This window comes from Brachypodium distachyon, chromosome 4 (genome assembly GCF_000005505.3).
Source record: "Brachypodium distachyon strain Bd21 chromosome 4, Brachypodium_distachyon_v3.0, whole genome shotgun sequence".
NCBI classification, from domain to species: domain Eukaryota; kingdom Viridiplantae; phylum Streptophyta; class Magnoliopsida; order Poales; family Poaceae; genus Brachypodium; species Brachypodium distachyon.
In genome coordinates, this window is record NC_016134.3 from 19,642,868 (window position 1) to 19,658,062 (window position 15,195).

At 39.9% G+C, this 15,195-nt stretch overlaps 2 non-coding genes across 2 annotated transcripts; both read left to right on the forward strand.

Annotated features, from left to right (window-relative positions):
• Positions 1-5,369: 5,369 nt before the first annotated feature.
• TRNAP-UGG lies at positions 5,370-5,443 on the forward strand. The gene has a single exon. It is a non-coding gene; the product is annotated as a tRNA-Pro (tRNA).
• A 140-nt stretch (positions 5,444-5,583) lies between these two features.
• TRNAW-CCA lies at positions 5,584-5,657 on the forward strand. Its single transcript has one exon. It is a non-coding gene; the product is annotated as a tRNA-Trp (tRNA).
• The last annotated feature ends 9,538 nt before the right edge of the window (positions 5,658-15,195 follow it).

Consider the following 15,195-nt stretch of genomic DNA (forward strand, 5'->3'; position numbering starts at 1 on the left):
CTTCCCAAGGGAAGGTTCTTACGTGTTACTCACCCATTCGCCACTGGAAACACCACTTCCCGTTCGACTTGCATGTGTTAAGCATGCCGCCAGCATTCATCCTGAGCCAGGATCGAACTCTCCATGAGATTCATAGTTGCATTACTTATCGCTTCCTTATTCGTAGACAAAGCGGATTCGGAATTATCTTTCCTTCCAAGGAAAACTTGTATCCATGAGCTTCAGATTATTAGCCTGGAGTTCACCACCAGCAGTATAGCCAACCCTACCCTATCACGTCAATCCCACAAGCCTCTTATCCATTCTCGTTCGCTCGTGGCGGGGCAGTAAGTCAAAATAGAAAAAACTCACATTGGGTTTAGGGATAATCAGGCTCGAACTGATGACTTCCACCACGTCAAGGTGACACTCTACCGCTGAGTTATATCCCTTCCCCGTCCCATCGAGAAAGAGAATTAACGAATCCTAAGGCAAAGGGGCGAGAAACTCAAGGCCACTCTTCCTCCGGGCTTTCTTTCCGCACTATTATGGATAGTCAAATAATGGGAAAAGTTGGATTCAATTGTCAACCGGTCCTATCGAAAGTAGGATTGGCTATGGATTCGAGCCATAGCACATGGTTTCATAAAATCTATACGATTTTCCCGATTTAAATCAAGCAAGTTTCCATGAAGAAGATCTTGTTCAGCATGTTCTATTCGATACTGGTAGGAGAAGAACCTGACTCGGTATTCTTAAAAAAAGAGGGGAAGCAGAACCAAGTCAAGATGATATGGGTCACCCCTTCTTCTTGCGCCAAATATCTTTCGTCGACTCGAAGAGTTGCCATTAGTGTTTCGTGACTCTTTTTTCTCGAAAGCTAAGGGGAAAAATAATGCCTAAATTCTAAACGAAAGTAGAAGCTCAAGGCCTTATTAATTTCATTATCTCTTCCATTCCATGGACCCGAGAATGCCAATATTAGCACGAATCATACGGAAATGTAACTCGGTATTCAAACAACTATTCAGAGTTCCTAGAGCTCCTTGTACGGCCTGCTGGAAAACCCGTTGTCGGACCTGATTCATTGCCCTTTGTTTTTCAAAATAAAGGGTTTCGTTTTTAGACTTTTCTAATTGTTCCAAACTAATAGAAGTAGCATTAATCAAATTTTATTTTTCTCGTTCTATCTCAGAGTATCCATTCATTCGATACTCATCCGCTTCTAGTTCGACTTTCTGTAATCGAATCCGAGCTTTTTCGAGCTGCTCAAAGGTCCCCCTACGCAATTCTTCCGAATTTCGAATAGTACTCAAGCTCCTCTGTTTTCGATTATCTAATAAATCTTTTAATGAAAGTAGATTATCTTGCTATTAAGTTTACAACTTTTATGATCTCTTCCTGAACCAAACATGAATCTTTCGTTTCATTTGGCTCTCACGCTCCTTTTTTCTTTTTTTGCTATGGCTATTTCCATATCTTTTTTTTAAGTAATGAGCCTATCCTCTCTCTTCTATTTTATCTTTCTATTTCAATATACTGAAACCTGTATAAGATTAGATAAATATTAAGAGGACTCTTCCGCCTAGATAAAAATCTATCATGGTCAGCAAAGTTGTTTCTTTATTTGTATTTGCACTTTACTTAATAATTTCAATTTCATTAAGAAAAACTAATGAAATAAATAGAAAATGAATCGAAGTCTTTTTTTCCTTCAAATCCAAAAAATTTCTCTTTTTTTATTTTATACATAGGTTGTCGATTCGGCATTCGATAAAAAAGGGCAAGGTGCCACTTTTTTTCTAGTAAATAGTTCAAACCATTTTATCGATATGAGTGTTCTATATCAGATAAATTCTACATTAGCTATTTTCCATTTAAAGCATTTCGGTACTAATACTAATATAGGTGTAGAAAGAGTACCCCTTTTTTCCTGGACTTCAAGCAGTTTAGCTTTAACCGTGTTAGTAGTCTCACATTATTAGTTTATAGAGAATCAAAGTTGATTTACCAACGAGTCGTGAAATGCTATGGTTCTTCCATATGATTTCTGAATTTATTCAGAAGTAAATCGTCGAGATTGCGCACCCTTATTTATCTGAAAAATACTATGAAATATTCCAAAGTGCAGTCGGATAGATCCAACCTATTCTTGAAATAGACAACTCGCACACACTTATTAGAAACGCAAGACAGCCAATACGAACAGCTAGAAAAACAGCCACGCTTAAAGGATGTCCTCAGCGTCGAGGAACATGTGCTAGGGTGTATGTGCGACTCGTTCAGATCATGACCTCAAAAAAAAATTGAAGTAGCCATGATTGGTACCAATGAATAGGATATAGCTTCTCTATCCTAGATTTCTATGATATATGGCATTTGTGGTTTCCTTTGGTGCAAATCCAGTTATCTAAATTGGAAATAAGAAGCAATTCCTCCATTGGTAGCAAATAGTTATCCATTAAGCGGAGGAAAAAGTAATAAAAAAAAAAGGCTTATGTTCCTTTATCTTAAAAGAACGGACTAACAGGGTCAGCTACTCAGCTAACTTTCATAATTAAATGCCGTCACTGTATGGATAACTCTTATTGTGAAAAGAGCTATTTACTCTATAATGGATAGGTAGAGCCAAAGAATGTGAACTATACAAGTTCACAATACCTTTTGATAAAAGAAGGGGCTCCGGTGTATAGAGAGGGCCTCGCCGTTTCAAAGGGAACCATAGAAATGATGGAACCCACTATTTTCTTAGTATCATTAGAATTAATTTGTTATTTTGCGGAACCCACTATTTTTTTAGTATCATTAGAATTAATTTGTTATTTCGCATAGAAATAACTGAAGGGAGTAGAAAAAAAATCATGGTTGGGAAGGTTACTATAGCAAAAGCCATTGGAATTAATATTTTATATATCGGAATAATTCGTTTTGTTATTAATGGGGAAAAGGATTGCTAAAAGAAGAGAAATCATTAGTTATTCATTAAGGTTAATTTGATTCAATGACCAGAGTTTTGCGAGGATATATAGCCCGGAGACGACGAACAAAAATGCGTTCATTTCCCTCAAATTTTAGAGGGGCTCATTTAAGACTTAATCGAATGATTACCCAACAGGTAAAAAGAGCTTTTGTTTCCTCACATCGAGATAGAGGTAGGCAAAAGAGGGATTTTCGCCGTTTGTGGATCACTCGGATAAACGCAGCAACGCGGATATTTAAAGTATTCGATAGTTATAGTAAATTAATACACAACCTATATAAGAAGAAATTGATTCTTAACCGTAAAATGCTTGCACAAGTCGCTGTATCAAATCCAAATAACCTTTACACGATTTCCAATAAAATCAAGATCATCAATTAAAAGGATAAGTAAAGTAATATACTGGAATAATAAAAACCGACTTCCCGGAGAGGGGACTCCCGGAAGACACAATAAATTAAGATTAAGTGGTAGGAATCAACGAGCTGGATTACTTTCGAATAAAACATCAACAATCGGAACTTAAGTTCCGATTGTTGTTTCTTAAATTTTGGTTATAGTTTCTTACGTTTCGATTGGAACTGTACTTTTGCGTTAATTGAGGAATATGTCTATTTTTTCTGCGTCTAGAACCTGTAATTATTGAAATTCACTGGGTTGAAATTGCTTTTTGTTCTCATAGTTATGAAATGGTAAGAAAGATAAAATACGAGCCTGTTTTATAGCAAGAGTAATTAATCGTTGTTGTTTCACGGTTAATCGATTTATTCGTCTCGATAATATTTTTCCCTGTTCACTAATAAATTGATTAATCAAACTCATGTTTCTATAATCAATTCGATCTCCCGGGCCAATCCGAGGACGCCTACGAAAAGGTTGTTTGGATTTACGAAAAGTTTGCTTGGATTTACGAAAGGGTTGCTTGGATTTATTAAAAGTTTGCTTGGATTTACAAAAGGGTTGCTTAGATTTAAGAAAAGGTTGTCTAGATGTATACATGATTTATTCCTTATTTGAAATTTTAAAATTAATAAAAGAAATTTAATTTCTTTATTTTATTAATTTAGGATCGAGAAGAAGTAGTCTTTCTTTGATCCATATCTTAATCTTATTTGATTCATATTCTTAATCTTATTTGATTCATATTACAGTATATGAATACCCTCTAGACATATGAAATAATATCTACCTAAAATAATATGAGTTGATTTGTATTTTGTATTGTATCTATGTTTTATTTATGTATTAAATAAAATAGGAAGTTCTTACTCTTTCTGTTCTTTCGAAAGATCGAACACACGATCTTCCTATTTCTTTATTTCGTCATGAGTCATGTGCTTGCGACAATAACGACAAAAAAATTTGAATTCTAATTGTCCGGGTGTATTGTGGCGATTCTTTTCAGTACTATATCTAGAAATTCCCGTCGATTCCTCATTGGCACCTTTTCGAACACAACTGATGCATTCCAAAATAACTCTGATTCTAACCTCTTTCCCCTTGGCCATGAACCTCCTTTTCTTTTTGGTTGGATTGACTTAACTTAATTCTTCTACTTATTCTTTTATTCTTCTATTATGAATCCGAAGAAGAAGAATAAAATCCATTAGAATATTTTTTTTTTGAAATTCTTAAATTAAGAAATAAAAATAGAGAAAATAATTAAAGAATACAATCCTTGTCGAATTAGCAAAGATTTTGTTTGGAAATCCTTTCATTTAATTAGTCGGCCGGGCCTTTTTCTATGCTCTGATTTCTTTGGATATCGCTTTTAATTGAATTTCCGTTTTCCAAAATGGGATTTACCAAATATTTCATGACTCTGAGGTTCAGCCCAATCCAGCGTTTCGTTCTTTTTCCTTCCGATACTAAAAAAAGATTGAAAAGGGTAAAAATTTCTTCATGTCATGAAGAATTCGATTTCTCGCATAGCAATAACTAGAATTAAAAAAAGTGAACGACAAAGCATCTGGGAATAAACGATTAATTTCTATCAATAAACCTGCTAAAGAAGCAAACCATACAGTATTTAGCACAGGTGCTACAGAGAGATATGTTTTTATATTCTGCATTGAAAATCCTCCTTCCTTATTGGAATACGTATATGATCAGAAACTCTTGCCCAAGAACGTTATGCTCTATATGAAATAAACCATATAGACGAAATTTCCCTATCCCTAAAAAAGAAAAAGATGACACTCTTCTTCCTACACATTACCATGGTAATTTTTCTTTTATAGGCGAAATTCGATTGGATTTTAGATGTATATCATTCCTTGATTATATGAGATGAGACCAAAAAGAAGAAATGACGGGAGGGTTCTATATAGATAGAGAAAGAAGAAGAAAATTACGATATGGAAAAGAAGACAGGAATTGTTTACAATGGCATTGTACAACAATTTGGAAAAGGGATGTAGCGCAGCTTGGTAGCGCATTTGTTTTGGGTACAAAATGTCACAGGTTCAAATCCTGTCATCCCTACCTATTACTTATTTCTTCTTTATGGGCAGTAGCGAAGAGATTGATTAAAGGTAAAGTGGGTATAACTTGAATTTGTGCAGACTATACGTACATGAGATACGTTAGGAGTAGAAAAGAGTTTTCTTTTTGAATGAATGACAATGCTCTTAGTTCAGTTCGGTAGAACGCGGGTCTCCAAAACCCGATGTCGTGGGTTCAAATCCTACAGAGCGTGATTCCATTTATCTTATGTCGAACCAGAGTAAAGTAAATTAACAAAAGAAAGTTGAATTGAGTTGAATTGCAACTCCAATTTGACCTCCTCCAGACCAAGGAGGAGGTCAATCAAAAAAAAAAATATTACTCAATCAAAGATCCAACTGATCCCCACGCCTGTATTGCAAATACGCAGTCACGAATAATCCCGCTAAAGTAATAGGAATTAGGCCTAAGACGATTCCAAATAGAAAAACTTCAATCATTTTGATTTGTTCGAGGGGATAAATAAATAGATACGATCTATCCCTAAATAGTACTATAAATTATCCACGAATCTCAATGACCAAGAAAAGAATTCGTAATTAGTGTGGAAAAGAGTCGTAGAATACCCGGAATCATCTAACCCCATTGAAAAATTCAATTGGATTTTCAGGGGAATTTTGGAATAAGAGAGAAATAAACAATTGAATTTGAAAAAAAAACTTCTTCCTATTTTGGATTATTTCTTTTGGATTTAACCCTCTTTTTTGAGTGAAAGGTGGAATTTCCCCCTATTCTTTCTTATTTTAACGGATTGTATTCCATATGGAAAAAGAGGAGAACAAAAGCATTCCACTATCCCCCGAAGGGCCCTTAAAAAAAGAAACCTCTTCCTTGAATTTACTTTATTTTTATTCCTTTTTCGAAAACGAGTCCTTCAATTATCCTTTGAAGTTCTATCTTCTGTCTTTCCCTATTTCATCTCGTAAAGTTCCACGCTCGCAATTTAGTCAAGAAAGTTAGACCTAATCCAACAAACAAGACAAGGATTAATCACAAATCTTGATTCTTCAAATAATGCTTTCTTTCTTTCATAACAGATTATCCACTATTCGATTTTCTATTTATTAGATATTATGTTAACCAATTAAATTATTTATAAGGAAAGATTGGATTCGAAGAAAACTTTTCACTAAAAAAGGATAGATGTCACATATACTTGTCCTTGTATTGTGTAAGTATGAGAATATCTTTCCTAAATTCTTTATCCAAATGCCCATCAAATCCCTAAATCAACGCCCTTAACCGTGGGCGTGATTTAGGAGCCTTAATTCTGATAATAAACCAGATCAACCAACAAACTGAACACTAGTGCAAAGGAGCTCCAGGTAGGCTTGGAGAGGCTGTACAAAATAAAACTTAGTTAAAGCTCAGTTTGGAAGGCAAAATAGAGGGCAATGAAAGAATTATATGGTGATCTCGCGAACACCTTCAGGATGTTGTATTGTTTCAAGGCCGAGGTGGAAAAGAGATCTCTGGGCAGTTTTGTAGAGATAGATACTGAAGTAACGGAGGATGGCAAAGTGTGTTTCTCCAGGTTTTTTACGGTCTTGAAGCCTTGCACAGATGGCTTCGAAGCAAGCTGCCGGACGTATCTCAGCATAGCCTCGTCATTTCTGAGTGGCACCTGGAATGGGTAATTGGCAGCATGCAACGCTCTAGATGGACACAACTGGATGTATCCTTTGGCAATTGGTCTATTAAAATTCTGATACAGAATCTTTATGGACATGGTTCATGATGCAGCTCAAGAGGTGCATAGGAATTTGCACAAATGCGTGTAAATGCTTAGAGAACATTGTGAAGAGCGTATTTCCCCACGCAGAAAATAAGGAGTGCTTCCGCGGTTTGTGGTAACTTGATCCAAAACTTCAAAGGAGAAGAATTTGAGCGCATGTTATCAGATTGGTATGATTTTGGAAAAATGTCCTGATTTTGGTGCATGGCTGACCAGCAACCATTCTCGGATATGGTACAGGTCTAGATTTAACAGCGATATAAAAGTGCGATCATATCAACAACAACTTGGCAGAAAGTTTTCATAGCTGGGTAAGGGATGTGAAGGATTTGCCAGTGCACGAAATGGTTGACCAAATCAGGGTGAAGATAATGTGCCTCTTCATCAAGAGATCAATGATTGGTGAGTTTTTGTAGGGGGGTAAGCTTTCGGCAGTGGTTCAACAGGTGGTCAACAGAAGCAGACAGGTCGTACACTTGGCTGTTGAGTCGTCTTCAGCGTGGGTTGCTGAGGTTAAAGATATCAGAACTAATACTTTCCATGTTGTGGACACTAACCTGCAAGAATGCACATGCCTTGAGTGGCAACATACAGGAAAACCTTGTCACCATACCCTGTTTCTTTTGGCTTCCAAATCTAAACTCAGGATGGGAGATTACTTGCATGAGTACTACTCAGTTGCCAGATTCAAGGCAGCATATGCCAGCCCCATTCCACCGCTTGCAGAACAGACTCAATGGCCTGAGGTTGACATAGAATTTACTCTATGTGCTCCCCTAGCTGGAAGGATTTCCAAGCGTCGTATGACTCCGGTAAGGCCAGAGTATGTTAACGGCTCACTAGTTTATGATGTTTTTGCTTATTTATTTGCAGCTTCATGATTAATAGATTGCTTGCGTGAATTTATAGGTTGGTTGAAACCAATAGCCCCTGCCAGGCGAAAAGAATGAGGAGCCGTAAGGATGAAATGTGATGTTGTAACTATGAAATGTGATACAAGGCAGCAAAGTCATGTAACTATGAAATGTAATTGTTGTAATTGTATGTGTAGGCACTATTATTCTTTCTTAATCAGTTGTAAGATTTCATATTCGTGGTGTGCACAAACATCTCTTAGAATAGTCAGAATAAAGCTACGGCATTATATAAAGTGTATACGCTAAACATGACTAAAAGTCTTTCAACCATAGTAGATAATTAGAGTCTTACAATCAGAGGATTAACAACATAGAGACAATAACTAAAGGCTTTCAACCATAGGAGAAACAACATAGTCTAACGGCGGTCTTCATCTTCAAGAGCGTTGACAAACACCTCATTGACAAGGACGGTAACAGGATAGGACAACGTGCGCTTCGCACTCAGACAAAGCGGCGACGAATGGTGCTTCTCCTCGTCCTTTGTGTCATCATTCATGGATGGTAGTGGCTCCGGAATCTCCACTGTCAAGCTCTTCGACAGAGATGGATCATGAAGCCATGCCCAGAACCTGACTTCAAGTCGTTCCCTGCTACGCGGAAGCATCGTCATCTCGGTCTCAAGCTCGCCTCCTAGCCAGTTTGCAACTAGCTTCAACATTTGTTCGTCCAATACATCTGACCAGAGACCAAACAAACTAAAGTCCTCCAGATACCCTAGCGTGGAAGGGGTTGCACGTAAGCCAGGAAACCAGCGGCCGAATTTCACCTCGCCGTCGACGCACAGCACAAGCTCGGCTCTTTCCAGAATGGATGTGCAATCCTGGGGCCTCCTAAGAGTGACAAGGTAAAAGCCCGGCACACATACCTGCACTCGCATTGTTCCAAGGCCTTGCCGGAAGGCGCATTGGATGGCAGACTCCAGGTGCATAGCCGACACCTCCAGGACACCTTGGGGGAAGGGGATGTTCCAAGTCGTATTGGATGGCGGCATAATAGTTGCAACGAGGGCGTGGCTGAGAAGCCAAGCTCCTTTCTTTTGCATCCCTGTAGTGCGGGACACCACGATGTGCCTGCTTTCCGGCCGACGGCGCTCTTCCACGAAGTGGCTGATAAGCCTAGCTCCGCTGCTGGACATGGAAATGCGAGGAAGGGGATTTGGGATCTAGGGATTTGGCAATTTGGAAATGGGGCAGGGGGGAGGAAGGGGGTGGGGGGTTGGGGTTTTGGTAGGGTATTCCGACCAGGTTGGCCTCGGTCCCGACCAGGCAAGGCTCAGATCGGATCAGGTGCGGCTCGGTCCCTACAAGGTGAAGCTCGGGATGGATCAAGTGCGGCTCGATCGGAATCTTTGTCGGTCTGGACTCATTGGGTCCAAAACGGCCAAAAAGTTGTAGACATTTTAACAATTAGGAGCCAGAAAAAACCAAACCATCTCCAAATGAGCCACAACTTTTCCATCGAGAACTAGATTGAAAATGACTAGGAAAAGCGAAGTTTCATAAATTTTTGGGTCCATCAGCCTATTACTGGATTAAATTTTAGCAAAATGCGTATATATTCATTTAAATGATAGTATATAACAGCATACTTCAAAAAAGGTCAGACCCTTTACAAAAAAAAACCTTGGAATGATGTATTGAGTCCAGCAAAAATATGTTCTAACCGATATGATGAAATGCTTTGAGTGCTCCTCAACTAATGCAGTTTGCTAATTTCATCACTAAATCATGTTTTCAGATCGTTTCTAAAGCCAATCATGATAAACTACTTTAACATTAGAGGGGCTTACACCTAGATTATCACTACATGTGGGTCGATTACGGTTTCATTCATTGCATAATTGACCCGGTTATTTGTAAATTCCCATCAAAAAAATGGGAAAACACTATTTGTACTCTGGCGGAAAGCCTTATTCTCTTTCATACTATTCATTCATGAAAAAAGAAATAGCATGTCTTGTATACAACCTAAATCGTGTTGGCATTTCACACGCTTTTGGTAAAATAGTGAAATATGTACTCTATTTGATCGTAAAACGCCCTAGAAGTTTATGATTTAGACAAATGCCCCCACCTATTTTGAACAGCACCGTGACTTTCTTGTACTCGGAGGGATCGATCTCCAGTCCAACACCACTTTGACTTTCTTGTACACCACAAGACCAGCACGTGACTAAAGGAGCACACGACAGAATGGCGCACGGGGCCACCCAAAGGCATGGAAGGCATATACTAGTACCTATCTAGTCCAATCCCCGCTTTATTACCCTTCTGCACACCTGTTCCATCTACTTCCTTCGTATTTTATTTTTGAGGGAAAATGTTGTTGATGGGTAGTTGACTTCGGTGGGGCCAGAATGCATAGGGACTTGTGCGGCTAGTAGTGGACTGCTGCACCAACTTACGCATTCAATGCAGAATTCAAAACAACGATGAACCGGTTTGCTACTAGGTAAAAACCACCGACTTCCATTTCCCTTTTTTTTACTCTCTTTCACATATTTTCATTGATGATACACGACGTATGGAACCTAATTGGCGTCTCTTTCTTTCCAGTTTGATGCCACTATATTTACTGCACAGCGCTCTGGATAAATCCAGAAACCACCACTGCATACGCACAACCTTTCCTCTTCCCCCAAATCCACATCGCAGTTGCTTCTACTCATTGCTCGTAGCAATGGAACGCTATGGCGCCGGCGACAAGGACCGTGGCGGACGATGCCAGAAGAGGGAGGCAAGCATACATGGTGGACAACAAACGGTTCGTTTTTCCGATTTTCTGACCACACATGGTGGTTCCCCTTTCCTGATCTGTAGTTTTTTACTGCTCCAGGCGCTCAGTTCTGGTCATTTCTTATTCCAGGCGGTCCCCCAAGGCCGTGGTCATGAGGCCGGGAACAACCGCACTCACGCCATGGAGGTAAGCGGTTTAATATCATCCAAATCCAGATTTTTACCTAGTAATAGACAGCACATACAGTATTGACAAAACTGGTTTTGTATTCTTTAGATGCCTTGTCTAGATCTGTGCATGAATGTACTGAGTTTAGGCATAGATCTCTGTATTGCCTTTCATGTTAAGATCCCAAATAGTACGTACTTAGAGGCTATTTAATGAGATTAAAATTCATTAATTTTCCACAACCCACAGGATGAGCCAGCAATGCAGTCCATCTAGAGAGCGGTTTGCCCCTACCAGTACAGCAGGCTAGACTACCAGCAGAACGATCGCGTTTGGGCGGATTTCACCTCTCAGATCGTGGTAATTTCTCGAATCCTGTCTTGCTGTTTTTAGTTGGTTACCTCCTAGACTAAAAGAAATCACGCAAATCTCATCGCAGAACAAAGATGGTTGGCATCCCCTTTGGACATTCTTCTCGCCTGAAATATTCCACGGGCTAAGCCCAGTGGAGAAGACGCGTGTGTGGCAGGAGTTCATCACTGGATAGCAGAAGCTCGAGACCGAGAAGGTAACTGACAACTCACTTAATCTTAATATGAAGAGAACCACGTAGCATTTACTTAATATGTACTCTGCATCAAAGGTACCGGAAGCAGCAGATGAGCTCTACGACTCTGAGGTAAATCACAGTTGTTACCATTCCTAGATTAGAATAGGATTGGGGGTAGAAATTGTCAGAACAAGCCCAACAAAGCTCATCTTTTTAATCTACTTCCCACACTCCAGGATGATAAGCCGCCAGAGAAATGAGAGGTGGACTCTGAAGATGAAGACGACATTGAGAAGGTGGCCAACAAAATCCTTCAGTTGCTGAACAAAGGGAAATGGAAGCCCATCCGTGGTGACATGGTCAAGTGCCCCTTCTGCAATAGGAAGCTCAACCCACGATTCTTAAGTATCCTGCAGCACGCCGAGAGTTACAAGCCTGACAGGCCAAACGCAGGTGGCAAGACGGAGACGCACCGCGGCCTTCTGCATTTCATGAGAGCTAACGTGCCGCTGAATCTTCAGGCCATGATGGCTGCGCGCGACCAGAAGCTTGCGATCAATTTTTGTAACATCCCAGAATTTTCCCATTTTGGAATGTTAAATAAAATAATTATTTTAAATAAAATATTGGCTTCGGAAATATTTTGGTTGTGAATTTCTGAAGGATTTGAAATTTTTAGGACTTATTTAAAATTTTCCACACCATGTTTGAATATTCAAAAAAAGAGTGGATTAATATGACTATCCAAATTATACAACATGGTTAGGACATTTATGTAAGTTCAAAGTATTCTATTTGGACCCATATGCATCTTCTGATTTTAATAGGATTAATCTTTGCATCTTAATAAATCATATTTTATTTTTGAAGGATTTATCAACACTCTAAGTTTCCAATTTGGATGCCATGACCATTTGAGAGCGTTCCAATTGGGTTGATTAGAAATGTTTTCCAACATTTACTTAAATGTAAAGAGAGGGAATAATATGACTTTCCTGATTATAAGATTGGAAACATATTCAATGATTCACCTATGTTTTTCTCTATTTTTATTTTGTCATGTTCATTTTGTTTTCGAGAACAAGTTAACAAATATTCGAGAAGAGGATAACGTGACATCCTCATGTGCAAATGTTATTCCAACATTTAATCCATCATTGAAAGTGGGATATCATGACTTCCAAATATATATAGTTGGAACATTTGCAATGGTTTACAAAGTGTGTGATTTGGTGTTAAAATCATTTTTGAGAATTTATTGGAGTCTAAAATATTTATATGGTGTTATTTGGATTTTAGTTCAGGCTTATTTGAATTCCAAAATTATTTATGAACGTTAATTGGGGTGGAAACTATTTTGACGAAACCCATATTGGATATTTTGATTTACTGAAATTATCTTGAATTGTCAGGGGTTCATATAGTATTTTTTTTTCGAAAGCCTTATTTGAATTCCTATTATTTTTGTAATTAGGAAAAGGATAGAAAATCCTAAACCTGTTCTTGGGCCGAAGCCCATCTCTCTGACCAGCCCAGCCCACCTCCTTTTATTTTTTTCCCTTTCTTTTTGTCCCTGGGCCTCTCTATCTCCTTCAGGCCCATCTCCTTTCTTCCTCCCTTTTTCTTTATTTTTCCCTGGGCTTTTTCCTCGGGCCCATCCCCCCAGTGCTGAGCCCAGCCTCGACCGAGCGTCTTCCTCCTCGCGCCACGCACAGAAGACGCACGCAGCGCCATTGCCGCCGCAATCTCTGCCCCCGACCTCGCCTCCTTGCCCTGCGCCCCGTCCAGGTTCACTGAGCCGAACCCCTCGGCTCTCCTCTCCCTAATCCCCTCCTCAATCCCTCCAATCACTGCCCCAATCACGGCCTTTACCATCCTAACCGCCATTAATGCCAGCCGACGACACCATCGCTCGATCTCCCTCCTCGGCCTATACAAAATAGATTTTGAGCGCGTCACTTTGAGCCTTTGCCTCTCCTCTCCCATTTCCATATTGAAAGTTTCACCTATGGACCTCTGTAGATCCCGCACCATCGACGTCTTCCCCGCCGGTCACCGTCGCTATCGTTCACGGTGAGGACTCTACAAAGCTCCGTTTCTCGATTCTTTTCACCGGTGGACTCGTGTGACCCTCACCTGCCCCTTTGACAAGGTTTCGCGAAGAACCATCACCGTTGGCCGCGCCGTCCCCGACGTCATGCCGAAGCCATGCCCGGAACTCCGCCCGTTGCCGTCCAGAGATGCTACGACCGTGCAAGCCACGTCACGACGTCCGCCTTGACACCGTGCACGTCCCTAGCCTCCTCACCGACCCCGAAGCCCGCCGGAACGACGACTCCAACGACAACCGCCGCCGCCGTTTCCACGTCGTGCCGCCACCGGAGACCGCGCCGGACTTCACCCCTTGCACCGTTTGACTCCCTGCGACGCCGTGAACCTCTACCGCACCTTCTTCGCCTTCCCGAAGCCTCGATTCATCAATTTGTTCGTCTCCTCTAAGATTTGGGTATGAATTTGTTCTTCTTTTCGGCCTGAAAATGTTCTTCTGTAGCTATGTTTAGGCATTGTTTCCAAGCAACTCGTTGATCCGATAGTGCTCTAGTTTCTTCCTATGCGTATATTACAAGTTGTTCTATGACTTCTTCATAGATTTTAGTAGTAGATCATTCTTCTTAACTAGTGCATCGTTGTTGCAAAACTGAACCTTCAGCACCCTCCCGTCCTTAGCCGTTTTATCTGCCATGAATTCAGAAACTTTGTTATAGATTAGCCATTTTTGTAAGCCTGTTTATTTTGACTCATAACTCCTATTTAGGTGAAACCAGTGTATTTTGAAAGATTTTTTTATCTAGTTTAATTCATCCCATTGTCTCTTTGTCATTTGAAGCCATTAGTACCAGTACATTTTCAGTAGAAATTAGTATCCTTAATTTGTCAGAATCTGACTAGCCAGCTTTGCGAGCCAGTAGCTAATTCTCTGTAGATCCTTTTGGGATGAGACTTGTTGGGTTAGCTAGTAAAATCTTAATACTATACAGTAGTATACTTTGCATCCCATGTTCTGTCCGTTAGCACCATTTTCCAAATAGCCAAAGTATCTAAGTTATAACAGTTCCTAAAGACTTAAATTCCAGACTTAGCCACTCTGTCGCAAACAGGTCAAAAATGCTTGGCAGATATTGACAAGCATACAAACGCGCCCCAGGGCCATTCACACTGAAAGGTACCCCATCAGGGCGAATACACAAAATTCCGTTTATACGCATCTGTTGAGTTTTTGTTAGTATGTCATGATGATTTTGTTGGTTTTATCTTTTGTAATTTTGAATTACTTTTTTGGCGTTGTGGTGAAGATCTTGCGGCTCAACGACCTGCACGTTTAGGGGGTCATCCTCGCCCCGCGTACGTTCAACGCTCAATGCTTCTCATCTTTTTTGATGAGCGACTCAAGTGAGCTTTTCGAAACCTTCAAAGGTAGTCACGTTTGTGCAGGGATACCAGTAATGATGTTGCTGCTACAGTTTGATTGCCGTCTCTATGTTGAAGCCTCAGCAGAATTTTCATGTTGCAAAGTATGATATCACGGAGAAAATGTCTTTAAGAGATTTCATTATAATTTTTA